Raw genomic sequence first — 26,983 nt, 5'->3', positions numbered from 1 at the left:
TCTCTCTCTCTCTCAAAAATAAGTAAACATGAAAAAGAAAATTAACAAAATGCAGAAGCTATAGTCTTACCTTGTGGAAGCAGAATAGATATGTAGGCAGAGAATAAGCAATTTTATCAAGCACACCAAAGTATTCTCAACTTTCACTAAAGGTTTCATATCTTCTAGGATTTGATTTAATTGTAAAAGTAGAAGCAGGCCTGCAGTATAGAAGACAAAAAAAAAAAAAAAGATCATCGATAAAGTCATTTACAGACAATTTCCCACCATAATTCAAGACAACAAATTTTTCCTGGTAGCAACAATAATTATTCTAATTTTCAGGTTTATAGAGGAGAGATTGGATTGTTTTAAGTCCGGGAAGAGAAGTTGTGACTAAGTAAATTTACATGTTTATTAGAAGTTATGGGGCGCCTGGGTGGCGCAGTCGGTTAAGCGTCTGACTTCAGCCAGGTCACGATCTCGCAGTCCGCGTCGGGCTCTGGGCTGATGGCTCAGAGCCTGGAGCCTGTTTCCGATTCTGTGTCTCCCTCTCTCTCTGCCCCTCGCCCGTTCATGCTCTGTATCTCTCTGTCCCAAAAATAAATAAATAAATAAATAAATAAATAAATAAATAAATAAATAAAGAAGTTATAAGGAAACATTTTAAGTTGTTTTCTAATAAAATCTTTTAACTGTTGATTGCAGCAAACCGATTTCCCGTCTGCTTCTGCCTCCATAATAGAGGATTCATTATGAAAAAAATATTGCTAAAAGACGTTCTCCCTCTTTGAAGAAATGAACAAATGCAAGATTGTTGTCATACGATAACCTTGCTGGAATGTGAAAGACTTTGGCCGAGTGAGGGAAAAGCTTAGAGATGCAAGATGACTGCCCGGGACCAATAGAAAGAAGTGTTCTATTTAATCTTCAGAGGAAAGCCAAAGCTAGATTAAGAATTAGAACGAAAAACAGTTTAAAAATGTGGGCTGCTACATCAACGGTATGGCTATATCCTAAAATATGCCCCCACTGTAAAACACAAAGACGCTGGGTAAGGAATGACAAAAGTAACATTAAATGAATTGCTGAATTACAAGACAGTAAAAGAAAGAAATCACCAAATATGACATGGATGCCTCAGCTTTAAAAAATCAACAAAGATCAGGGAAAACCAAACCAACCAACCAACCAAAAAAATCAATCCTAAGCCAAAACTCGTATAGTAAGCAAAAGTGGAACACAGGCCAGCCCGAGGAGACATCACAATACCAGGAACTAATATCATGGGGGACCCACGGCTGCAAGTGACAGAACAGTAAACAAAACCTAGGGCCTGCCCAAAGTGGGGTAACTGCACAAAGTGATACAACCGAATAGGCTATTCCTTCTATGAAAATATTGACTGAGAAAAATTGGCCTACCAGTTCGGGAAACTGAAAGAAAATTGATTTATCTCAGAAACTCTGGATGGGATGATAATAATAATAATAATAATAATAATAACAACAGCAATAATAAGAGTCTCCCCTGAACATTGAAAATCACAAAGCTTAAAAGTTCTTATCACAAGAAAAATATCTGTAACTATGTGAGGTGATAAATATTAACTTACTGTGGGGATCATTGCACAAAATACACATATATCAAATCATTATGTTGTACACCTTGGGCTAATACAATGTTATAGGTCAATTATACCTCAATAAAACTGGGAAAAAAGGAAAACAACAACACTGCTCTGACACAAAGCTCGGATTCAAATTTACATCACTCATGTGTTCAGGGAAAAACCAAACCGAGAAATTAAATTTACCTGGTTCCTAATTGAAAGCAACCCCCTAGTAATGTCTGAAAAGAAAATGCTTGAGAACTTCCAGGATTATTGACAAATACATATCTGGCTACAGGAAACAAGGATCGGGTCCTAAAATAATAAAAAGTGATCTGCACCTAAACCATCACAGTGAAACTGCAGAACACCGAAGACAAAAAAGGTTCCTAAGATCAACTAGAAAGAAAAACCAGATTACATACAAAGATGAGGCCATCACATCCTACAATGGCCCTCTGATGGATAATGCCTTTGTATAATCTCCTGCTGAGTTTAGGCTGAACCTGTGACTTTCGTCCACCCAGCAGAATATGACAAAGGTGACTGGATAGTCATTTCTTGATTAGGCTCCATTATAGAAGATTCTGTCTTAGCAGATGACAGTGAGAGACTCCCCCTTGCTGGCACTGAGGAGGTAAACTCATATGCGGAAGGGCCTCTGAAAGATCCACACAGCAAATAACTGTGGGGCTAGAAGAGCCGAGAGCAGCCTCCACCTGACAGACAGCAGGAAAACGGAGACTTCAAGCCTACATCCAAAAGGGACTGAATTTTACCACTATTTTTACAGTTAGAAAAGGACCTCAAGCTCCGGTAAAGAATGCAGCCTATCTGATACTCTGATTATAGACTTGAGAGACCTGTGGCCCAGCTAAACCATGCCTGGACTTCTGACCCACAGAAACTGAGAGATAACAAATGTGTGCTGTTTTAAGCCACTAGTTGCTGCTCCCTTGTTATACAGTAATAGAAAATGAACACATAATTTGGTGCCAAGAGCAGAATTCAAACCCACTGAGACATATGTCCAGAATCTATGGGACATAGCTAAAGCAGTCCTCCAAAGAAATTCATAGTATTAAATACACACAACAATACAATGAAATCAGTGAAATAAAGCATGCAGCTCAAAAAGAATAGAAAAAGACCAACAAAGTAAAGCAAAATAAAACAAATACAAGAAATTCTAAAGGTAAACATTGAGTTAGAAAACAGAGAACAAAGAGTTGATTCTTTTTCTTAATGTTTATTTTTGAGAGAGACGGAAAGAGATTGTGTGAGCAGGGGAAGGGGCAAAGAGAAAGGAAGAGAGAGAATCCCAAGCAGGCTCTGCACTGTCAGCACAGAGTTCCATGTGGGGCTTGATTTCACAAACCTGAGATCATGACCTGAGCCGAAATCAAGAGTCAAGACACTTAACTGACTGAGCCACCCAGGCACCGCAAAGAGTGGTTGTCTTAAGAAAGACAACAGGATAGATAAATTATTAGCTAAAAAAAAAAAAAAAAGAATGACAAATACACAAAATAAGAAATTAAAAGGCAGCCATATGCACTAAAACACAAAAATTGGGGGGATGCCTGAGTGACTCAGTCAGGCATCTGACTCTTGATTTCAGCTCAGGTCATCATGGTACCCGGAATGGAGCCACAAATCAGGCTCTGTGCTGACAGTGTGGAGACTGCTTGAGATTCTCCCTCCCCCGCTCTCTCTGCCCCTCCCCCACTCTCACCTCTCTCTCTCAAAATAAATAAGTAAACATTTAAAAATAAGACACAACAAGGGGCGCCTGGGTGGCGCAGTCGGTTAAGCGTCTGACTTCAGCCAGGTCACGATCTCGCGGTCCGTGAGTTCGAGCCCCACGTCAGGCTCTGGGCTGATGGCTCGGAGCCTGGAGCCTGTTTCCGATTCTGTGTCTCCCTCTCTCTCTGCCCCTCCACCGTTCATGCTCTGCTCTCTCCATCCCAAAAATGAATAAACGTTGAAAAAAATAAATAAATAAAAATAAAAAAAATAAAAATAAGACACAGGTTTTGTTTTTTTTTTTTTTTAAATGTTTATTTATTTTTGACAGAGAGAGACAGACAGAGCATGAACGGGGGAGGGGCAGAGAGAGAGGCAGACACAGAATGGGAGGCAAGCTCCAGGCTCTGAGCTGTCAGCACAGAACCCGACATGGGGCTTGAACTCACAGACTGTGAGATCATGGCCCGAGCTGAAGTCAGAGGCTCAACCGACTGAGCCACCCAGGTGCCCCAACAAGTTTTTTAAAGCTTGAGATTTTGGGGTGTGTGGGTGGCTCAGTCGGTTAAGCCTCCTACTTCGGCTCAGGTCATGATTTCACGGTTCATGAGTTTGAGCCCCACATCGAGCTCTGCACTGAAGGCTCAGAGCCTGGAGCCTGCTTCGGATTCTGTGTCTCCCTCTCTTTCTGCCCCTCCCCCACTCGTGCTCCATCTCTGTCTCTCTCTCTCAAAAAATGAATACATGTTAAAAAAAAATTAAAAAAAAATAAAGTTGGAGATCTTATTGCATAGTTATATGCAAATTAATTTTTGAAAATTAGAGGGAATGTATAGCTTGTTAGGAAGATATAATTTATAAAACTAGCTTCAATAGAAGTATAAAGTTTAAGTAGTCCAGTTTTCATAGAAGAAATAAAAAGTTGTCAAAGAGCCTCCTCATCCCATAAAAGTCACCAGAACAAATGGTATGAAAAAGGAATTCTACAAAACTTTAAAGACCACAAATGCTGAATAACTCAACTTATACATGGAATCTAAAAACAAAACAAAACAAATGAACAAAACAAACAGAAACAGACTCATAGAACAAACTGATGGCTGCCAGAAGGGAGAGACTAGGGGGATAGGAGGATTAAGGGGTACGATCTTCTAGTTATAAAATCAATAAGACACAGGGAAGTGATTTACAGAATAGAGAATATAGTCAATAATATTGAAACAACTTTGTATGATGACTAGGCTTATTGTGGTGACCATTTTGTAACATATATAATTATCAAATCGCTATGTTGTACACCTGAAACTAGTACAATATTGAATGTCAATTATTCTTCAGTAAAAACAAACAAAAAAGCTCTTGAAGACCAAATAATTTCAATGCTAATTAAAATATGCCAGGGCACTGATAAAGAAGTACATCTTTCAAATTATTTTCATTAGGTGAATTTTAACATTGACATAAAAACCACACACACACACATATACATACTAACATGCATACATACATACACATGCATATATATGCATAACTGCAGACCAATCTCATTTCTAAATATAGATATTAAATCTTAAATAAAATATTAGCAAACAATCCAATAGTACCTCAAGATCAAGTGGGTATTTCAATTTGAGGAAATCTATAAATAATTCATCTTACTAACGGATCCAAGGGAAACTCTATATGAAAATGTCCAATATGGCCAGAAAGGCATTTCACATAAATCAACCTCAAATTATAAGAAAATGTTTGATGAAATAGAAATTGGTGAAACCTTTCTTAGTATGATATATTATATATATTCCTCAACCCAAAAGCCAGCATCTTACCTAATGGAAAAACATGAGATGCATTTCTACTATAATAAAGGGCAATGCAAGGATGCCCATTATCTTTCTAATGATTTAACATTTTATTGAAGACTTGAGCCACTGTAGTTATTACACAAGAGAAAACAAATCCATACAGTACAGCTTCCTATACAGTGTGCCATAGGTGACAGGTAAGTCAGATACTTTCCTTCAGCCCTTGGAATGTCCAGGAAGGCCAGGGAAATTGCCTTTGACCAGGGCACCCTACTTGACTTGTCTCAGTGAATCAGAGAATGAATATTAGTTCTGAAGTGTGATGACCCATTAAAAGGTTTGGGAAGCACTGTTTTATAAAAATTCATATACTTGTGCTCTGGGAGGTACGTGCGAGAATATTCCTAAGAGCATACACATTGGTGAAAAAAACTGAAAATGACTCAAATGTCCATAGAAAGGCAATTGAATACATTTCTGATACACTATATAGCTATGACATGGATGAATCTCAAAAAGGGGTGTTGGATGAAAAAAGCAAGTTGCAATAGAATATGTACTACATAATCCCATTTTTTAAAAAAAAATTTTTTTTTCAACGTTTTATATTTATTTTTGGGACAGAGAGAGACCGAGCATGAACGGGGGAGGGGCAGAGAGAGAGGGAGACACAGAATCGGAAACAGGCTCCAGGCTCCGAGCCATCAGCCCAGAGCCTGACGCGGGGCTCGAACTCACGGACCGCGAGATCGTGACCTGGCTGAAGTCGGACGCTTAACCGACTGCGCCACCCAGGCGCCCCCATAATCCCATTTTTAAGTTCAGATATACAATATTTAGTAAACATTGTACAGGGATACAAACATTTATAAATATATACGAACATACATAGCGTATATGTATTTCCATATAACAAAAAGCAAGGAAATAATATACACAAAGCTCAGAGTAGTGGTCGCCCTTCTGTGCAATATAGGTTGAGGGAAAAGGGACTTCAAAGCGGTAAGTTTCATTTTTTTCTGTTTTTTAAATTGAGATATAATTGACATATCACATTGTATTAGTTTTAGGCTCCCAACATAATAATTTGAGATATATCTATATAATAGATGATATATATAGATATACCTATTAATATTGATATATAGATATATCAAAATGGTTACAGTAAGTTTAGTTGACATTCTTCACCAAATAAGTTTTTCCTTGTGATGAGAACTTTTAAGATCTAGTGTCTTGGCAAATTTTAAATATACGATACAGTAGCGTTAACTATAGTTACCATGCTGTATATTACTGTCTATCTTATAACTGGAAGTTTGTACCTTTTGACCCTTTTCACCCATTTTGTGTCCCCCACCCCCACAGGTTCTATTTTTTAAGGTGAATGGTGGACACTTGGGAGTTTGCTTTATCATTGTTTTTTTTGGGGGGGGGGGTAAGATGTAAATATTTTCATATTTTAAGAACAGATGGAAAAGTCATAGATATAAATTATCAGAAACTAAGAGTTCTTTTAATCCTCTTCTAATTGTGTTAGCTTAAATAAGAAATATAATTATTGATATTGTATAAATGGTGCACCAACATTTTGTTTTTCAAAGAAGCACCTTTGAAAAGCATGCTGTGGGGGCGCCTGGGTGGCGCAGTCGGTTAAGCATCCGACTTCAGCCAGGTCACGATCTCGCGGTCCGTGAGTTCGAGCCCCACGTCGGGCTCTGGGCTGATGGCTCAGAGCCTGGAGCCTGTTTCCGATTCTGTGTCTCCCTCTCTCTCTGCCCCTCGCCCGTTCATGCTCTGTCTCTCTCTGTCCCAAAAATAAATAAACGTTGAAAAAAAAAAAATTAAAAAAAAAAAAAAAAAGAAAAGCATGCTGTCACTCTTTCCAGACAGCTACTCCTTCCTATAGATTGCTTGGGTCATGATGCCATGACCAAAGTATTGTTATTCATCTGTTGCAATCAACCTCTAAATTGTAGACATTTCGAGAATAAAACAGCCTCTCTAGGGCTGTCTGTTGTGAATTTTGCCCCATGACATAAAAGAAAGCATTTGAAAACATGTAAAATGTTTATATTGGGATAGGGAAATTCAGTTTCTTGTCTCCTGGGAAATGACTAAGATAAGGTTTCTCATTCTTTGCCACTACAGAAATAGCACATTTTAAAATCCTGTGATTGGAAAGCAAAACTCCACCACTTTCCCAATGCTTCATTGTTTCTCAGCAATAAAAATGGCAATAGTTCATGTTTCATATGTGCCTGATGATAAACATGAGTGCAAATAAATTCAAATATTTGTATTGTTTAGATTTAACTCTAGTAGGACCAATTCATTAAAGAAGTGGAATCTGTCAGATACTGGTTTGTATCTGCTTTGTTATAATCATATTGATCAGATCCCATATTATATAGTCAGACTACCTTCTACATTCCTATCTTTTTTGACTGGCTGCTCTTCAGTGATTCTTAGCTGTCTCTCTCAAGCAAGGCTGTAGCTGCCATAATGGCCTCCAACGAAGGTGCACTTGACCTCTGCTATTATCCAGAATCCAAAGAAGAAGACAAATAATACATATACCTACAGGGCTACACCCACCAACTTTACCCCTGGTCATGCTTCTCTCTCTCTATGGACTTACAGCATAGTATTAAAATTTTTATCTCCACCAAGAACCGCAGGCTATAGCCACTGTGCTTTTCTATTTGGGACCTCATTTGTTGACCTAGTAAATGTCATAAACAAGTGAGAAGCAGAACTCTGAGCAGGCCAGTTGTTAGAGTGAAATCTGTTTTGTTGCCTGAACACCATGCAATGCATTTCCTTCTAATATGTACAGAATAAATAAAAAATTAAAGCACTCTTTCTGTATAGAACGATTCAATGAATCTTTCCCTTTTCTTTGTTTTATTTTTCCCCCTATTAAATCCTGTTCTTTTTTATGCAAGTAGCTTTAAGTTGCTTTGGGATGTGTTGTTCACTTCAGGAAAGTTTTAGGGGCTTAAATTGGGGGGAGAATGATTTAAGATCCCAAAGCTTATTTGGCAGGTGATGTAAAAGATTTTTTAAGTGCAAAGCAATAGCATATCTCCACTGTAACTTTCAAAGTACGGTATGGCACAGAGGTCTTGAAAAGATGAATCGATGCTTGCTTCTCCTACAGAGGTGTGTCTTTATTTTCTGCTCTTTCCTTTACCACCCCTACCCCCACCCACCAGTCTAAAGAAGATAAGCAGTTCAGAAGGTGCCCACTGCGTTCTTAGAGCAGCAGAACCCTCATATCTGCCATTTTTATGCCACCTTTGCCTTTCACTCTTTCCTTTTTCTTGGGTCTGAGGAGTTTAGCAAGAGTAAATAAAGCCTAAAAGTTGCGTTGTCTGAAATAGTGATAGCGAGAAGTTTCGTTCTGAGCATCATCCATTTTAGGGTCAAATAAAATAGCGCAGGTCAAAGGAAAAGAACATGGCACTTCTCACAAAGTCTCATAACACAAGTTCAAGACCATACACCTCTCACGGAAAGGATGATATTCACAGGTACTGAGACATCATAAAGTTCCTCAGCATAGTGAACCGTATCTAATAATTCTGCTGATATATCTTTTTACCTGGCCATTTAAAAGCTAAATAAATTTCCACTATCCTTCCTGAGTTCTGAGATTTTAATACCAAGGCGTTTCTTCTATGGCTTCCTCCAGGCTTGAGGCTAATACACTATCCCTCAGGCTCCTTGTCTCCACACTCCATCTGGAATCTCACTTCTCCTGCTTCCAAAACAATAGACTAGAAATAGGAATATATTTTCCAGGCTCTGTCAGGCTATCTTCAGTGCCAAGGCAGTGGCTGGGGGGACACGGATGGACACAAGTCTAAGAAACCAACCAGAAAGACTGCGGCACACTCTAATGACAACCCGGATAACTCAGACGCCCATGCTCCTCAGTTTCCACACCCAATCCTGTATTTTAAGGGGTAGATTAGATTTGGGTTGTGTGGTATCAGGTGTAGAAAATTACCTTTAAGATATTATGTAGTGAGCTCATGCTTGGAGCATTAAATGAGGCATTATCGTGCTAAAGAGACACTGTCCAGAAGCAATGGAGATACCCTAGGAGCCGCTTCCTGTGTTCTTGTCTCCTATTACCTCTGCTGCTTTCTCTACTTACTAATCCTTGGCTTGCTCTCTAGGCTACTCCTCTGGCATCCACCCTGCTCAGCTCCTGGCAAGGGTCCAGTTCTTGGCTCTGCTGGCCTCTCTGCTTGTGGAATGAGTCGGGTGCCTGCTCTGCTCCAGTTTGCTGGACTAACCTGGCAAGATCTGTAGTTTTGACTCTGTCCAGCCCATGTCGCCATCTTGTTTGAATGTCCTTTTCAAGAATAGCTCTAAAACCAGTGATAGAATTTTTTATGTTTCTTTAAAGCTTCCAGTTGCTTTCCTCTTTTTTCTTTTTGATTTTTTTTAATGTTTATTTATTTTTGACAGAGAGAGACAGGGCATGAGCGGGGGAGGGGCAGAGAGAGAGGGGACACAGAACCCGAAGCAGGCTCCAGGCTCTGAGCTGTCAGCACAGGGCCCACACGGGCCTCAAACCCACAGACCACGAGATCATGACCTGGGCTGAAGTCGGATGCTCAACCGGCTGAGCCACCCAGGCGCCCCACCTTTCTTCTTTTAAAGCAGTGTGTCTCCTTTCTTTTTGCCAAATTTTGGAATATATATCCTAATTTTAAATTTAGTAAATCTCTCTTCAAATAAGGATGAGCAGAGGCATATTTTTAATGAGTTTAGTTCAACATATTTTAATAAATAAATTCAATTTAAATTCAAACATTTTAACATAAGTTTAAAGTTTTAATGAATAAATTCTAGGAAAGTATAACATATATTCCACCTGACATAGAAAAATGAGAAATTTATTAATTCATAAATCATCTACATATTAAAAGGACTTAGACATCAAAATCTGTATGGGAAATACTTTAAGTGAGGGACAGCTGTATTGTAGCAAATAAGCATTGAAAATGTGTCCAAACACTTGTATTTCTGTCCTAAATCCACCCTTTCAAGGTGAGGTGGCTTTTCTAAATCTCAGTCTTTATAACCTGTAAAATAATATGAATATTTAAAACTGCACAATACTTTATTTATAACCAGTACTACTAATGTTATCAGATTTAATGTAATTTCTGTTTTTTTGGCTCTTGTTCTAGTTCCTTGGAATGATTCCTTCCCCATAGTCCGAGACTCATCAGGGTCAGTCTCGTATGTGCTCACCAACTATGCAGTCACACTGTCTCACTCCACACTCAGAACACCCGACTGCCTTCACTAGTACTGCTGATAACACGAGCAACATCAACACTGCTGGGCACCATCATCCCTTATGCTGGGTATCGCCACAGTCTACTTGATACAAGATCTACTTGACTCCAGGTCTACCAAGTATTACTTCTCTTACAGGGAACAAGAGCCAGACACGTTAAAGTCATAAAATCAGATTTTATTCCTATAGGAACTATTGAAGTAGGGAAAAGAGACCTCAGTATAGACCTAGGATCCGTTCGGAATATAGCATGGACAAATGGGGATTTACAGCCAAGGAGAAAGATGAGTGCCAGTGGATGGAAATTAGTAAGAGGATACCTCAGGATTAAGGGTGATTCTGGCTAAATCAATTTGATGAGATTCTTGCCGAAGGCAGGCCAGGATGATCAGATGCAAAGGATGTGGAATGAGGAATTTTATTAGCCATGTGGGGTGATCAGATATTGAGGGTGGAGATTCTTGTAAAATTTACTTAACAAGATTCTTGCTACAACTGAGCATTGCAGACCCTACAAGGACAGACACCAAAGCTTAGGTCCAGACCATTTAGAGAAGACTGACTAAAGTTTAACCAAGGAGAGAGTCTAGTCATTTCTCATACTGGAAGTCACTGCATTTACCAGGACCCACTGCTGTTGCCTCTCTGCATCTCTGTGCCTATCGCCACTCCTATTGCTAACCTCTGCAGCTAGTCTTTTTTCGCCCATTAGCCTCTGCTGCCAGGTTCCAGAGTACTGATGTCTCCCAACGGTGATGGTTCTGGACCCTTGAGGGACCGAACATAGAAGAATCTAACATTTTTAGGAGAGACCTAAAGCAGTGCTGCTTCTCTTCATGCTGGAGTTTTAATAAAACAACTTTCCCCCCCTGGTTTTACTTACTCGTCTCCCCAGAAGACTTAGACATGTGTCCATGGGGGCAGAACCAATAACTAATACAAGTGACAAAACGATTATACCTAGAATCACTCTTTCCCTCCAACTCTGCTGTTTCGCTTTGGGGCCCAGCTTGGGAGTATTCCATCTTCTCAGGAGCTTCCCCAGTCACTCTTCTGAGCAGACTTCTGGCAGGCTGCCCTCCAGTTTCATTGCACATGCTCAGGCATATCGAAATCCCAGCTTATGTGCAAATCAGATCCCTTTAGTGTAGTGCACACAAAAAGTTTTTATAATAATAAAGATTGAAAGAGAGGTCATGACCATTTAGGGGAGAGAAGAGGTTGTACGTGGATTTCCCTTCCTGGTAGCTTCTAATGATTTTAGGCATTCCAGATGAGATTATTATTATAATTAAGCCATAATCTCAGGCCTAAACTTTCTGGCTGCCAAGATAAACATAATACAATAAACGTGCTTCTGGATATCATGAGCTTGTAATGCAAAATAAGGTTACGTTTCTTTTAACATCCAAATCGATTTCAGGAAGTTTGCTCTTGTGCTGTGTTCCTCCTCCCAAGTGGTTTCTGGGAATCTCTGAGGCATTGTTAGATGTTCTACCCACCCAACCTAGTGGTCTCTTCTCGGGTCTACCAGGTGTCTGGCCTCCCAACCTCTCTCCAGAGCTCTTGCAGGGTACATCACATCATCTCATAAGTTGGTTCTTTGGGCTGCACTCTCCCCATCATAGGCTTCTCCAAGCAGGTATATAAATCCCTTGGTTAATTCTCCAAAGGTGGCTAGATCCTGACTTCAGTGTTTTACAAGATTTCACTGGATGTTAAAGGGACATCAGAAGTACACATAGCAGTGTCTCACATGGTTTATAGTACTGGGTATGTTTGAGTTTTTTAGGAATCGGCCACAACTTAAGGATCCCCACCTAAGTCCCAAGGAACTTCCACATAGCAGTTACCAGATTAACCTGCATCAGCTTTAGGCTCCATGGTCTTTGGTTTTAGGACATTTTCATTCTTTAAGTCTAGTCTTGTGACTCTTAATCTTGCAGAATGGAGGGTCCTCTCTTCCCCTTTTAAAAAATCTATCTCCTGCCCTGGTAAAATCATAGGTTGGAATATCCACTTCCACCAAAAGAAGCCACGATCCTTCTCAGTTTATGGGTTGTGATCTGCAGGGCCTCGATAGAACAATAATAGAAGCTAATACATAGAATATGCCCTGAGCTCTATATTATTTAATCTTAAACAATACTATATGAAGCATGTCCACAGTTTGATCAAAATCTATGTTTTATGTAATCATTTCATTATACTAATTTTTCAGAGGTAGAGGGAAATGCAGGGAAAAAAATTACATCAACTTTAGCTAGTGAACAAACACAAAACATCTCAATTTGAAGCATCTACATTCAGGGATAAGATGACCTCGCGGTACCACCCAGAGGATTGGTACTTCTTTTACCGTGGGGTAACTCAAGAGTCTTACTGGTGATTTTCCGAAAATAAAATGCATCTGTTTTAAAATTTTGCTTCTATACCTCCAGAAACCCCAAACCTACAGAAACCCACAAAGTGCAATTCTCTCTTTTAAAATATTAAAGTTCTGGGTGCACCTGGATGGCTCGGGTTTAGTGTCTGACTTTGGCTCAGATCATGATCTTGCGGTTCATGGGATTGAACACAGCATTGGGCTCTGTGCTGACAGGTCGGAGCATGGAGCCTGCTTTGGAATTCTGTGTTGCCCCCCACTCACATTCTGCCTCTGTCTCTGTCTCTGTCTCTGTCTCTGTGTCTCTCTCACAAAAAAATAAATAAATAAACGTTAAAAAAATTAAAATATTAAATTTCTGGATTTATCAGGTACTCAGGTAAGATACTAGGACTACCCCTATTACTATTGTTATTTATTGAAGTAATGTATAAATATGTGATCTCCTCCTCATGTCTCAAGAACTGTTATCATTATTTCATTTGATAGCTTACTATTGCAACAGCTACTGAAAGTTAGGGTTTTACACTCATTTTACAAATGAAGAAACGGGCTCAGAGAGATTAAATAACCTATCCAATTCATGCAACTAACATATGGCAGAGCTGATATTTGAAGCCGAATTGTGTATTAGCCATGATACTATGATTATTGAGAACCTCTAGAAACAGAATGTTATTCTGGGACCTTTATATTTTCTTACAAAAACTAATTAGTTCCAGACATCAAATGATTCTGCTCTGGTCAAATTTAGATCATTTGCCCATGATGGCAACAGAGGTAAACTCAACATTGAGTTGTCTCAAATAATCTCTGGACAGGTGTCTACCAATGACCCAAAACATCATAATTATGCACCCAGAGAGTCAAATTGTGTTTGAGATGTGCTAAGTATGTCTCAGGTTCCAGAAAACCCTACTTCTTTATTATTATTATTCATTACCCATTTTTTGCACGAGTGTGTTTTCCAGCCCTGGCATTCAATTTCTCACATTTCTTATACCTTGCACAATTTTTAAAATTAAATATATAATATATAAATAATTTATACTTTGATATACTTAATATTTATATTATAAGCATTAGATAAAAATATTTAAATATCCAACTATTTCAGTGTTCAGCAACAGGATTTCTAAAATAGAAGTTTGAAAATATCTTTTTGGGTAGGGTTGACAGACAAAGCAAAAATGATAATAAAAATACAAAGCATCTTGTTAAATTTGAATTTCAGATAAATAACAAATAATTTTTTAATGTTTATTTATTTATTTTGAGAGAGAGAGAGAGAGTGTGTGTGTGTGTGTGTGTGTGTGTGTGAGATTGGGGGAGGGGCAGAGAGAGAGAGGGAGACAGAATCCGAAGCAGGCTCCATGCTCTGAGCTGTCAGCACAGAGCCCAACATGATGCTTGAACCCACAAACCATGAGATCAGATGACCTGAACTGAAGTTGGACACAACCTACTGAGTCACCCAGGGGCCCCAATAACAAACAATTTCTTAGTGAAATCATGTCCTATACAATATTTGGGACATATTTATACTTAAAAAATTCAATGCTTATCTGAAATTCAAGTGTAACTGGGTGCCCTGCATTTTCATCTAGCAGACCCATTCTATGGACACAAGCTTAAATCTCTAAGCCGTACTTTAATTTTATCTAGTGGTCGGTTCAGGGTACTTCGTGAGAAATGAACACTTGTTGTTTCAATCCGTTTGGAAGCTCTGGTGTGGACCACTTAAATCGCTAAATGGCTTGGTACGTCCCTGATAGTTATTTGCCATTACAGAGATTTATAGCATATGTGGATCTTGATCTGAACTATAGTCAACTCAAGAAACTGTCTATGATACTCTGTTATTTTCTGCTGTGTCGAAGCCAAAGTAATTATGGATTTCTCTGGAGGAAAACACATCCATTGATTTTAAGTTGTTTTGGGGAAGTTAATTTAATGTAAGTTTCCTTCTGCCATGACTGTGACTTTCATATATTGTACACAACAGTTGAGTCGAAAACAAAATGCCTTTTGTTGAGAAGTCTGGTGTTTTGACGTTTTTTGTTTGTTTTGCTTAAAGGAGGCAATTTGGGGAGAGGGGGTAGTGAAAAGCAGAGGAAGTCGGCAGAGACTTGAAGCAAAGTTCTTCACCTTAGGTCACTGAACTTCGGGGGTACAGGTTAAATTTTGGTTTGGGGAGTCTCATTTGCCTCAAGTAGCCATCTCAGCCAGTCCACCACAGACGAGACAGAAACATGAACGCCCTTCTGTCACTCCGCTGATGTTGGCTTTCAGGACCTCATGAAACCAGCTCCACAGGAAAGCCTAATATTTGAACTTTTCACTCTTGATTCACTTTATTAGACAGCAGTGAAAGTTAGCCTTGTGCTAAATGCTGAAGAGAAAACACAAAACCCCTTATTAATCAGCCTTTCTGTTTCTCCTTTTTCCTCTCTTTAGATAGATTTTTAAAGAAGTTATTTCTTCTTAATTCACTTGTCAGACGCTGGAACAGGTTTGAAAATAAAGGTGATAACGAGAAGGAAAAAAAAAAAAAAAAAAAAAAAGATGAGTAACAGGGAGACCACCCAAGAAAAATGTTTTTATACGCTATTAAATACTTTCCAGTCTTTTAAACTCTTTTTTACTTCTGACCTGAACAGACCAGAACTAAATTTCCCAAATATTAAAAAAAAGAAAGAAAGAAAGAAAGAAAAAGAAAATAACATACACTGTGCCCAAATTCTTGACAAAAGTTGTGGAGGAATCTATAACGTGTTATAGCACTGTAGTTACATCTTAAAAATTTCCTGCGTAAATAAATATCATTTTTTTAAAAATGAGAATTTAGGGGCACCTGGGTGGGTCAGTAGGTTAAGCGTCCAACTCTTGGGTCAGCTCAGGTCATGATCTCGAGGGTTCATGAGTTTGAGCCCCATGTCAGGCTCTGTGCTGAGGGCATGGAGCCTACTTAGGATCCTCTCTCTCTCTCCCTCTCTCTCTCTCTCTCTCTCTCTCTCTCTCCCACTCCCCTGCTTGTGTGTGCTCACGCATTCTCGTGGTCTCTCTCTCAAAATAAATAAACTTTTTTAAAAAATAAGAATATTTTTAAGATGGAACACTGTAACTATATCCTCATTCTTTTCTTTCTTGATGTTACAGAGTCAGAGCATTACTCAAATGCCAGAGAACCTCAACACAGAGCAGCCTAGCTGGGGAGTTCTAACCCAAACAAAAATCAAAAGTGGGAAACTGTGGTGGAAGAGAAGAGTCAGAAAGGAGTCTAACCAAATCTTTTATTTAAGTTTCATATCTCTGATCTCAGTATTGTAGAATTACATGTGTATATACACTTACACACATATGTAATCTCTGAGAGTTTATGCTCATGAAATAAATCCTTTGCTTACCACATTAACACTACATAGCCTCAAGTTCCACATGGCCTACATTTGAAAATAACCTCCACACTAAGATCATAAGCTATAAGCTTCCCAACTGACCACTGTCAAAATGAGCCGATCTTTGACTTCTGTAGAGACAACATAAACACACCCTCTCTCTAGACAGAGGAAATGCTATGCCGTTTGGATGAATGATGATTCATTCAGGACTGAGCAATCAAAAGGATAAATGAGAAGACATTTCAAGCACATGCTGTTAGGTTTCGGAAGACTCTATTTTCAAATGAAGGCCCAAAGATGTCAAAAGACGTGTTTGGAAAGCAGTGTGGGTTCATGGTTTGTGTGTGGAAAATAGTAGATTCTAATCCTAGGGAGGGCACTGATTAACTGCATGAAGGCAGCAAATCATGGAGCTCTGTGAGTTGTCTGCAGTACAGAGAATCATGCTACCTCCTATTCCAGGAATATTGGGATCACCTAAGGAAATACATGTTAGGTACTTTTACAATTTAAGAAACCATGTAAAGAAGTCAAAGAAGAAATTCACTACAATGTGAACATTATAAAAACAACAATACTGTTTCTCTTACACCAAGGTTGCTAAGTGTGATGTATGGTCACCCAAATGGACAGGCTTTAGGAGGTCCTGGGCTTTCATGACCCCATACAACTAGGCAGTTATGAAGCTGTGAGGCAGCCCCATCAGGCATGGCCCAGAAGAAATGCAGCTGAGCCCCTATTAGGAACACCTACCTTTACCTTGCTCAACTTGTTTATTCAAGAAACATTTATTGATCACCTGAGCACAGGGTGCTGTTTGCTCTGTGCCAGGGTTTCAGCACCATTGACATTCTGAGCCAGATAACTCTTCGTGCTGAGGGTTATCCTGCACATTATAGGATGTAGAGCAGGGTCCCTGGCCTCTCCCCTCTGATTGCCAGTAGCATCAATCCCCGTTCTCGTTGGAATAAACAAAAATGTTTTCAGGTGGTGCCACATATCCCCTCAGAGGCAAAATCAACTCCCATTGAGAACCAGTGCTTTACACTAAAACACAGCCCAGAACTTTGGTCAACACAAGATTCTAATGATGCTGGTTTAACATGTGACTCCCTGGGCCCTACCTCCTGAGATTTAATTCGGCACAACTGAGATGGGGACCAGTCATCCAGACTTTTAACAGACTCTCCAAGTGATTGTGATACAGAGGAAACCTTGAAAACCATGCCGCTTGGGGAAGGTAAAGCTTTAAAAAAAGGGGTGGTTTCCACTCTGAAAGAGTTTATCTTGCATCAAGGAGGCCAGACATGTGCCTCGTAAAGTTAGAACACTGCAACCAGGGCAAAAAGTAGGTTCTATGTGAGAAATATAAATACGTACTAAAGAGGTTGAGAGAACAAAAGATCAGTTTTCTTAGACTGGGGAAAGTTAGAAAAGTCTTCAAGTAGATGCTGAATTGTGAGTTTTGAATGATGGATGGGATTTTCAGATAGTTTTGAAAGAAAAGGGGGATCCAAGCATAGGAAATAGCCTAAGCAAAGGCAGAGAGGCTGGGAAATCTGCAACTAGCATCTAAGATCCATGCCTTCAAAACATATTTTGACACAGGGGCGTCTGGGTGGCTTAGTCGGTTAAGCGTCTAACTCTTGATTTTGGCTGAGGTCATGATCTCAGGGTTTGTGAGTTTGAACCTGCTTGGGATATTCTCTCTATCCCTCTCTCTCTGTCACTCCTCCACTCACTCCCTCTCTCTCTCAAAAGTAAATAAATAAATGTTTAAAAATGTATTTTGAGACAAATATGACATATATCTAGTACTATGCCTAGGACACAGCAAGCTGTGACTAAATGACAGATCCTTTAAGATTATAATTATTCCAATTATCCCTTCCTTAAAGGTACTATATTAACTCCCTTCAAAGAAGTTACCTAGCATACCCATGTTGATCAGAATCTGGCCATCATTTCCATTTTTAAGGGAACAATGAGAAAGTTGTTTTGTTCATGGTTCAGTTTTATGAGCTTTAGCAGAGGAGTGGAATAAAGGTGGTGCCTTGGGAGGACATAATAGGAAGTAAGTTAATCCTATAACTCAAAGATGGCTTTGACATTTCTTCTATATCTTTGACATTCCTTCTATATCTTTCTTAGGGAAGCTAGTTCCACTAAAGTACTTAATAAGAGATGTCTGTCCTCTGTGAGGTGATGGTCCAGATGAGATATACCATACAGTATATACTCAGCACCAATTCTGTTTTTCTAGGATTATAATTCATAGCTTACTTCAGAGTCTGATGAGCCTCAGGTCTAGAGCTGATCTGGTCACAGACCACATCTTCCATAGCCATTAGGGCTAAAATTTCCTGTCTATACTGAAGTGAGTAAGTATCTTTGCTTTCCCCTTACAACACCCAGGATGAATTTGGGGAAAAAAAAAATTATTTATTTACTTCACTTATTTATTTTGAGAGAGAGACAGAGGCAGAAAGAGAGGCAGAGAGAGAATCCCAAGCAGGCTCTGTGTTATCAACATAGAGCCCAGTAGGGGCTCAAAATCACAAACTGTCAGATCATGACCTGGGCCGAAATCAGGAGTCAGAAGCTCAACTGACTGAGCCACCCAGGAACCCTTGGGGAAAATTCTGTTAAGCAACCTTGCACCACTTATTTCTGTCAATGTACCATGGTACATCTAAAGCCCTAAGAGTCCTATATTCAACCCTAACCCACTTCTCTATACAAGTCATTGGCTCAAAACCATGTTGACACCCTTGAAGGCAAAGCCTACTTTTGTAAAATGTTTTTTTATAATCTCTGTACCTAATAGAGTGCCTGGTGCATAAACGTGTTGGATAAAGGCTATTTTTTGAGTGGATGATATCATAAATGGATTATTCATTATTCTTCAACCTTGGTTCCCAAGTTCTTGACTCCTTAATTGTTGTTTTAAACTACACTATTCAGGGGCACCTGGGTGGCTCAGTTGGTTGAGCGTCCGGCTTTGGCTCAGGTCATGATCTCACAGTCTGTGAGTTCGAACCCTGCGTCAGGCTCTGTGTTGACAGCTCAGAGCCTGGAGCCTGCTTCGGATTCCGTGTCCCCCTCTCTCTCTGCCCCTCCCCACTCATGCTCTGTCTCTGTCTCAGAAATAAATAAACATTAAAAAATAAATAAATAAACTACACTATTCATCAGGAGGTTGGGTTAAGGTGGTGGAGAGGTAGGGGAACTAGGATTTTCCTTGTCCCTCAAACACAACTATATTGAGGTCAGATCACTTGGACCACCCAGGTAATCAATCTGCAGAGTGGCAGAAATCTCCATAGTTGGAGAGACAGCTTGGCAGGATTGAGCCTCTGGAGCTGAAACTCAGAGGTATGAAATTGTGTGACTATATCCAAACAGAGTTGGAAGCCTTGCAAGTCCTGGGGAGGAGGGAATGGGCCCCAGAATGCATAGCTCTGTGTAGTAATTTCAGGGGAACACTGGGAGAGAACAGTCCCCTTCCCGGAGTACTTTGGTAAGAGAGTTTATTGCCTCCCCAAGGATGCCAGCCAAAAGTCTTTTATCAGCAGGGTACAATGGCACTACTCCAGAACAGGGTCCTCGTGGTGCAAGGTCCTTTAAGACACTGGGTGTGGAATCCCAGTAGAGCACCTAGGAAGCACAGGAGACTGTGGAGCAGGGCAAACCTACTGCCCAGGCTACTCTGTGAGGGATGCCTGAAAAGCGTGGTTTGAGACACCTGGTCTGGGGAGGAGAGATTGGGGTGTCGCCATTTTCCTCCCCATCACCAACATGGTGGAACTTCAGAGAACAGGACAGCGTCCCCCAGTGGAGGCAGGAAAAGCTTGCACTGAACCCCACCCCTCCTGTCAAGACTGACACTGAGTGAACCAGATGGCCTCTCCCCCAGTCCAGCACAGCCACGGGTCCCAGGCACCAAGAGACAGCTGGGGTTTTTTTTGTTTTTTGTTTTTTTTGTTTTGTTTTGTTTGGTTTTTATTGTTGTTGTTTTGTTTTTGTTTTAAATTAAATTAAATTTTATTGTTCTTTCTTCCCTTTTCTTTTTTTCTTTTGGAATCAGGCTCATAGCTTCTGATTTGTTGTTGGTCAATCTTTATTTTACATATATGTATAAATTATTTTGGATCAGGTATTTTTATTCTATTCTTTATCCACCTTTTCTCTTTCTTTGTCTTCTTTATTTTCCACTCTCATTATCTGGATTTAGCCTTATAGTTTTTTGATTTCCTGTTTGGTCACCTTTTCTCTCTTTCCTTTTTTCTCTTTTTATGGGATGAGGCTTCCCCCCACCTTATTCCTTTTCTTTTTCCAGGGTTACCTCAACAAACAAATCAAAGCACAACTGGTTGAATGTCCAAAAACTCACCACTACAAACAAGGAGGAGCTCTGCAGACGACTGACCAGTGGGATAGAGCAGCCAAAATGCAACAACAGAGTGCATATAACACACTCCTAAAACACTTCCTGAAGTGCCAGGCCTTGGACAGTGTATGACTCCTTTTTAATAGAGTACTACTCACAGGTGCAAGACACATAACAAACTTTTAAAACATGCAAAAAACAGAAACTTAGCCAAAATGACAAAATGAAGCAATTCTCCCCAAAAGAAAGTTCAAGAAGAAATCACAGCCAGAGAATTGCTCAAAACAGACATAAGCAATATATCTGAACAAGAATTTAGGATAATAGAAGACTAATAGCTGGGCTTGAAAAAAGCATAGAAGATAGCAGAGAAACTCTTGCTGTAGAGATCAAAGACCTAAGAACTAGTCACAGTGAATTAAAAAATGCTATGAGATGCAAAATAAACTAGATACAGTGACAGAGAGAGTGAAGAAGCAGAGGAAAGAATAGGTGAAACAGAAGATAAAATTATGGAAAATAATGAAGCTGAAAATAAGAGGGAAAAGAAATTACTAGATCACACGGGGAGAATTAGAGAACTAAGTATTTCCATGGAATGAAACAATATCCATATCATATGAGTTCCAAAAGAAGAGGAGTGAGAGAAAGGGGCAGGAGGCTTATTTGAACAAATGATGGCTGAGAACTTTCCTAATCTGGGGAAGGAAACAGGCATCCAGGTCCAAAAGGCATAGAGAACTCCCTTTAAAATTAACAAAAACAGGTCAACACCACAACATATCACAGTGAAACTGGCAAAATACAAAGATAAAGAGAAAATTGTGAAAGCAGCTAGGGACAAATGGGCTACACATAAGGGTAGTAGCAGATCTGTCCACTGAAATTTGGCAGGCCTGAAGGGAGTGGCAGGAAATATTCAATGTGCTGAATAGGAAAAATATGCAGCCAAGAATCCTTTATTCAGCAAGGCTGTCATTCAGAATACAAGGAGAGATAAAGCCTTTCCCAGACAAACAAAATCTGAAGGAGTTCGTGACTACTAAACCAGCCTTACCAGATATCCTAAGGGGGACTCTGTGAGTGGAAAGCAGTAAAGACTACAAAGGATCAGTGGCATCACCACAAATATGAAATCTACAGATAACACAATGGCACTAAATTCATACCTTTCAGTAATCCCTCTGAACATAAATGGATTAAACATCTCAATCAAAAGATAGAGGGTATCAGAAAGAATTAAAAAAACAAGGTCCATCTATATGCTGCCTACAAAGAGACTCATCTGAGAACGGAGGACACCTGGAGATTGAAAGTGGATAGCCAGATAGCTGACAGATGCATGAAAAGATGCTCAATATCACTCATCATCAGGGAAACACAAATCAAAACCACAATGAGATACCACCTCACACCTGTCAGAATTGCTAAAATCAACAACTTAGGAAATAACAGATGCTGGCAAGAATGTAGAGAAACAGGAACCCTGTTGCACTGTTGGTGGGAATGCAAACTGGTGCAACCACTCTGGAAAACTGTGGAAATTTCTCAAAAAATTAAAAATAGAACTACCCTATGACCCAGAAATTGCACTATTAGGTATTTATCCAAAGGATACAAAAATGCTGTTTCAAAGGGGCACATGAACCCTAATGCTTATAGCAGCATTATCAAGAATAACCAAATTAAGGAAAGAGCCCAAATGTCCATCAACTAATGAATGGATAAAGAAGATGTGGTACACACACACACACAAACACACACACACACACACACACACACACACACACACAAAATGAAATACTACTCAGCGATGAAAAAGAATGAAATCTTGCCATTTGCAATAACATGGGTGGAACTGGGGGGTATTATGCTAAGCAAAATAAGTCAGAGAAAGACAGGTATCATATGATTTCACTCATATGTAGAATTTGAGAAACTTAACAGATGAACATAGGGGTAGGGAAGAAAAAATAAGATAAAAACGGAGAGGGAGGCAAACCATAAGAGACTCTTAAATACAGAGAACAAAATGAGGATTGATTGGGGGTGGGGGTTAGGGGGTGGATTAAATGGGTGATGGGCATTAAGGAGGACACTTTTCGGGATAAGCACTGAGTGTCATATGTAAGAGATGAATCACTGGGTTCTACTCTTGAAGCCAAGACTACATTATATGTGAACTAACTTGAGAATAAAAAAATAAGTAAAAAAAATTAAAATTAAAATTAAGAATGAAATAAAAAAATAAACGAGGCTACTGGTGTGGCCTTTCTAGTTTAGGTAATCTTCATCTGAAACTACTCTAAGTTGCATTGTCTTTCAGCTAGAGTAGAACTTTCCAGGCTTTCCACTTTCCAAGCTCACTTCCCCTCCCCCTTTTGGAAACCTACCAAGCCCTGTTTTGGTCACCAGTCCTAACTACTTTCTAAATTTCTCTGTTATTGAAGGATCATGTAGATATTTTCAAGAGAATAGTGGTGCTCCCATCAAGTTTCTTTAATAACATTCATATAAAACATATAATAGGGGTGCCTGGGTGGCTCAGTCGGTTAAGTGTCTGACTTCAGCTCAGGTCATGATCCCACAGTTTGTGAGTTCGAGCCCCGCATCGGGCTCTGTGCTGTTGGCTCAGAGCTTGGAGCCTGCTTTGGATTCTGTGTCTCCCTCTCTATCTGCCCCCTCCCACTCGCACTGTCTCTCTCTCTTAAAAAATAAACATTTAAAAAATTAAATAATAAACATTGATTTTATGCAACCATAATTCTCAATCAGAAGACTGTTCCCAAACTCACAATGCCTACTGCTTGGAACCCTCCTGCTGGAAGAATATCTATTTTCCTCATATCTGTTTTCAATGAAAATTTAGAACAGCTGGACAGTCTTGTTTTCTATAAAATTCTACAATATGATTTAAGAGAAATAATTCTAAATATAGAAGATCTTTTCCAAAACGTTATCTTTGTAACTTACCAGCTATCAGATTTCACACTGAACAAAAAAAAATCCATTGAAAACAAATTATTGCTAAATTTGGAGAAACAAGTCATTTCTTTTTGAAAATAATGCCTATTAGCTATAAGTAATAATGTAATATATGTTCGGACTACAAAATATAGATCACAATGCCTAAATGACATGCTTATATTAGTGTATCTTGCCATTCTTCTGTGACTTTTATCTACCCCAATCACAGTATGTGTTTTCTATAAAATCATTTTCCCTCAATTTTTCTTTACATGAGCAGAGCTGTTTTGTATTCTAGTACCAGTTGCCTTACGTGTTAGCTAGGCGAAATTTTATCAACAGTAAATAATCATATTTTATCATAAAATGTGTGTTTGTATCAATAAACAACAGACAGAGCATTGATATTCCTCTAAGAAATCTGGACTATATGAGTTTATTAGTCTGTTCAGGATGCTATAACAAAACATCAGACACTGAGTGGCTGATAAACAACAGAAAATTATTTCCCGTTAAGTGTTATTACTTCCCAAAGGCCTCACCTCCCAATACTCATGACCTTGTTAGGATTTCAGCCTATGACTTTTCAGGGGACACAAACATTCAGACCATAGCAAAAAGTAATTAAGAATATGGTTTCTGAAGTTGAATAAATATGCTTAGACACCGTTTACCAGCTCTGTGACCGGGGACAAGTTTTTTAGCCTTGTAAATCTCATTTCCCTTCTCTGTACAGTAAGAATAATATTAGTGCCTACCTCACAAGATCACTGAAGATATTAAATAAAATCATGAATCGAATATTTATGAAAGCATGCCTGGAACAAAATAAGCAATAACTTAATTGTTAGCTCTCACTGTTTATCTCACTTTTTAATCATGTCTCTGGGTTTGAGATAAAATAAGTTAGATAAACTTTGTTGCCATTTATTTGTGTGAAAATAACACGATGCAACTCAATTCATTTTTAAAAAGCATTTATTTTTAGATCATTCTATAAAACTGCTGAACACGAGAGGTTACAAAAGAAGAACCACAAATGATCCTTGCTTTAACAGCACATAAAATTGTTTTAGGGGACAATATTTGGATGTAAAGTGGTTAAATAACCAAACAAGGCAGTCCATAACTTAGTGCCAGAGATAGGAGTTCAGACATAAATTTGGAAATCACTCTGAAAACTTAGAAACTAATGTGGACTGGAATAACCATGGAAAAGTTGAGATTTAGGCTAATAAAGGGGAAGATTAGAGAAAAGAGCATGCTAACCAAAGGACAGGATGAAGAGGAAAACAAATCTCAAAAACAGTGTGACTAGTGTGGCACAGTGAAGAGTGTGCACTCACAAAAACTTGAATGGAGGCGGGTCAGCCACTGGGTGTACTTAACCAAGAGCACTTGACTGCCAGGCTGTAGAGCAGGCGATGAGGAACCATGTGGTGGTATGAACAGATAAGTAACGGAGAGAGAGTAGTATTTTAAGAATGTTAGTTTGGAACAATTGCAGGTTGTATAGGGAAAAAGGAGGTAGTCTGCAGATCGGATGGGGAAAGAGGAGGCGGAAAGCAGGAAAATCAGTTAGGAAACTCTTACACTAATCCAGGAAGAGGCAGAGAAGTTCTGGAAAAGCCGGTGACAGAAACAAGCAGATGGTTGTAGCTTTATCAAAGATGAATTGATAGGACTGGGCAAATCCACCGGCTATATAGGGTGAAGTAAAAGGATGAGAAGTTGGCTCCATGTCTGATCACAAAATCGTCGGACAGATGTGTCCTCCTTCAGCCATCTGAGTCCTTTCCATCTACCCTGTCTTCTCGATACTTGTACAAAATAGCTGGCCACCACACTGGAGAATGTAGGTTGTTTTTTAGATTCCCAGGGATATAGAACCTAAAACCTAAGTTCAGCAAAGCTGACAATGTACCTGTTGAGAGGGAAAGTTTAAAATCTGCATAATCAGAATATTTCAGATAATAGTCTATCTGCTTAACATCTTCACCACACGCCTCCTTTGCTCATCGTGCCATTAAAAATGTTCAGTGTTCATTCCTGAAACCAACCCTGGACTTCTGGATCCAACAGTAGAGTCAATTATATGATTGCTGAAACATCAAAGCTTTTCCTCACTAATGTCCTTACCAGGGGACATAAATAGGCAGGTCTTTTCTCTCTGGTTGAGGCAAACGCCTATGTAGTTCAACCCAGCATACTGTACATTCCTGTGTGATTTTATGTGTTTTATCATTGGCAGATGGAATATCTGCTTTTCCCATTGCTATCAATTGAATGTGTGCACTGCACACCCTGTCCAAAGCAGACCTGTTTTGTCGGGCAGAAGTCAGGGCTCATTGCCCTGGGACAGCCCATTTCTTGGAAATGCTCAGAGGATTTTCAGTTTCCCTTTTTGAGGTATACAAGGAAAATATTACCCTGGGGAAATAGCAAAGGATTTCCTGACATCAGCCAGAGAAACAGGTGCACACATATTTGATTTGATAAAAATGGGGGATACGAGCGCAGTGGATATGGCCCAGGCATCTAATTTGCCCCGTTCAATAATTTCATGGTCCACTCAGAAAACTTCCATCCTCAGTGATCACTGTCTCCATAACAAATTTGAACGCCTTAGTCTGGAATTCAAGTTCCTTCACAATCTGGCCCCAGCTGACCTTTCTGACCATATTATGCGCTACACCCATTCAATATCCTGCCAAACTAAGCCACTTGCTGTTCCCTGAGCCACTACCCAAGCCCTGTGCTTGCCGCTGTCCTTTCTTCAACTCAAAATAATCTTCCTCTACAACCCAGATTTCCAAATTCTTGACATCCTAAAAGTCCTTTTCATTCACCAATCCGTGAAGACTTTCTTCCTCCCCCAGGTGGAAATCAGCTATTCCTCACTTATCCTCTCGTTGCAAGTTATTTGTATTTCTCTGAAAGTACTTCCAAGTTCTTCCTTGAAATGTGGTCAGTGATCTCGCCTGTGGATTGTATACTTCTTGGGGTGTCTTTGCCCGATTCACCTTTGAATTCTTCATGATAAGGTCTTGAAGCTATAACATGATGGAAAGAGTATTTGGAGGAAGATGACTTTGATTCAAGTCTATCTCTTTCTGGCTGTGTTACTGTGATCAAGACCTTAATCTCTCTATCAAGTCCTAAATTTCAACATATTTCTTAAGATTAGATATGATAATGGTATGGAAGCCATTATTTAAACTGTAAAAGACAAAATAGCTTAATATATTTTATGACATCAAGTTAATATTAATATAGATGAAAAAATCGGTAGGGAAATAAAGCTCTTTGTTGACATTGCTATAAAGATGATTTATTCTTCTATATAATATCACACATCTAACCAATTCATTCCA

This window comes from Prionailurus viverrinus, chromosome B1 (assembly GCF_022837055.1).
Source record: "Prionailurus viverrinus isolate Anna chromosome B1, UM_Priviv_1.0, whole genome shotgun sequence".
Taxonomy (NCBI): domain Eukaryota; kingdom Metazoa; phylum Chordata; class Mammalia; order Carnivora; family Felidae; genus Prionailurus; species Prionailurus viverrinus.
The sequence above is the reverse complement of the archived record's forward strand: the minus strand, read 5'-3'. Positions refer to the sequence as shown.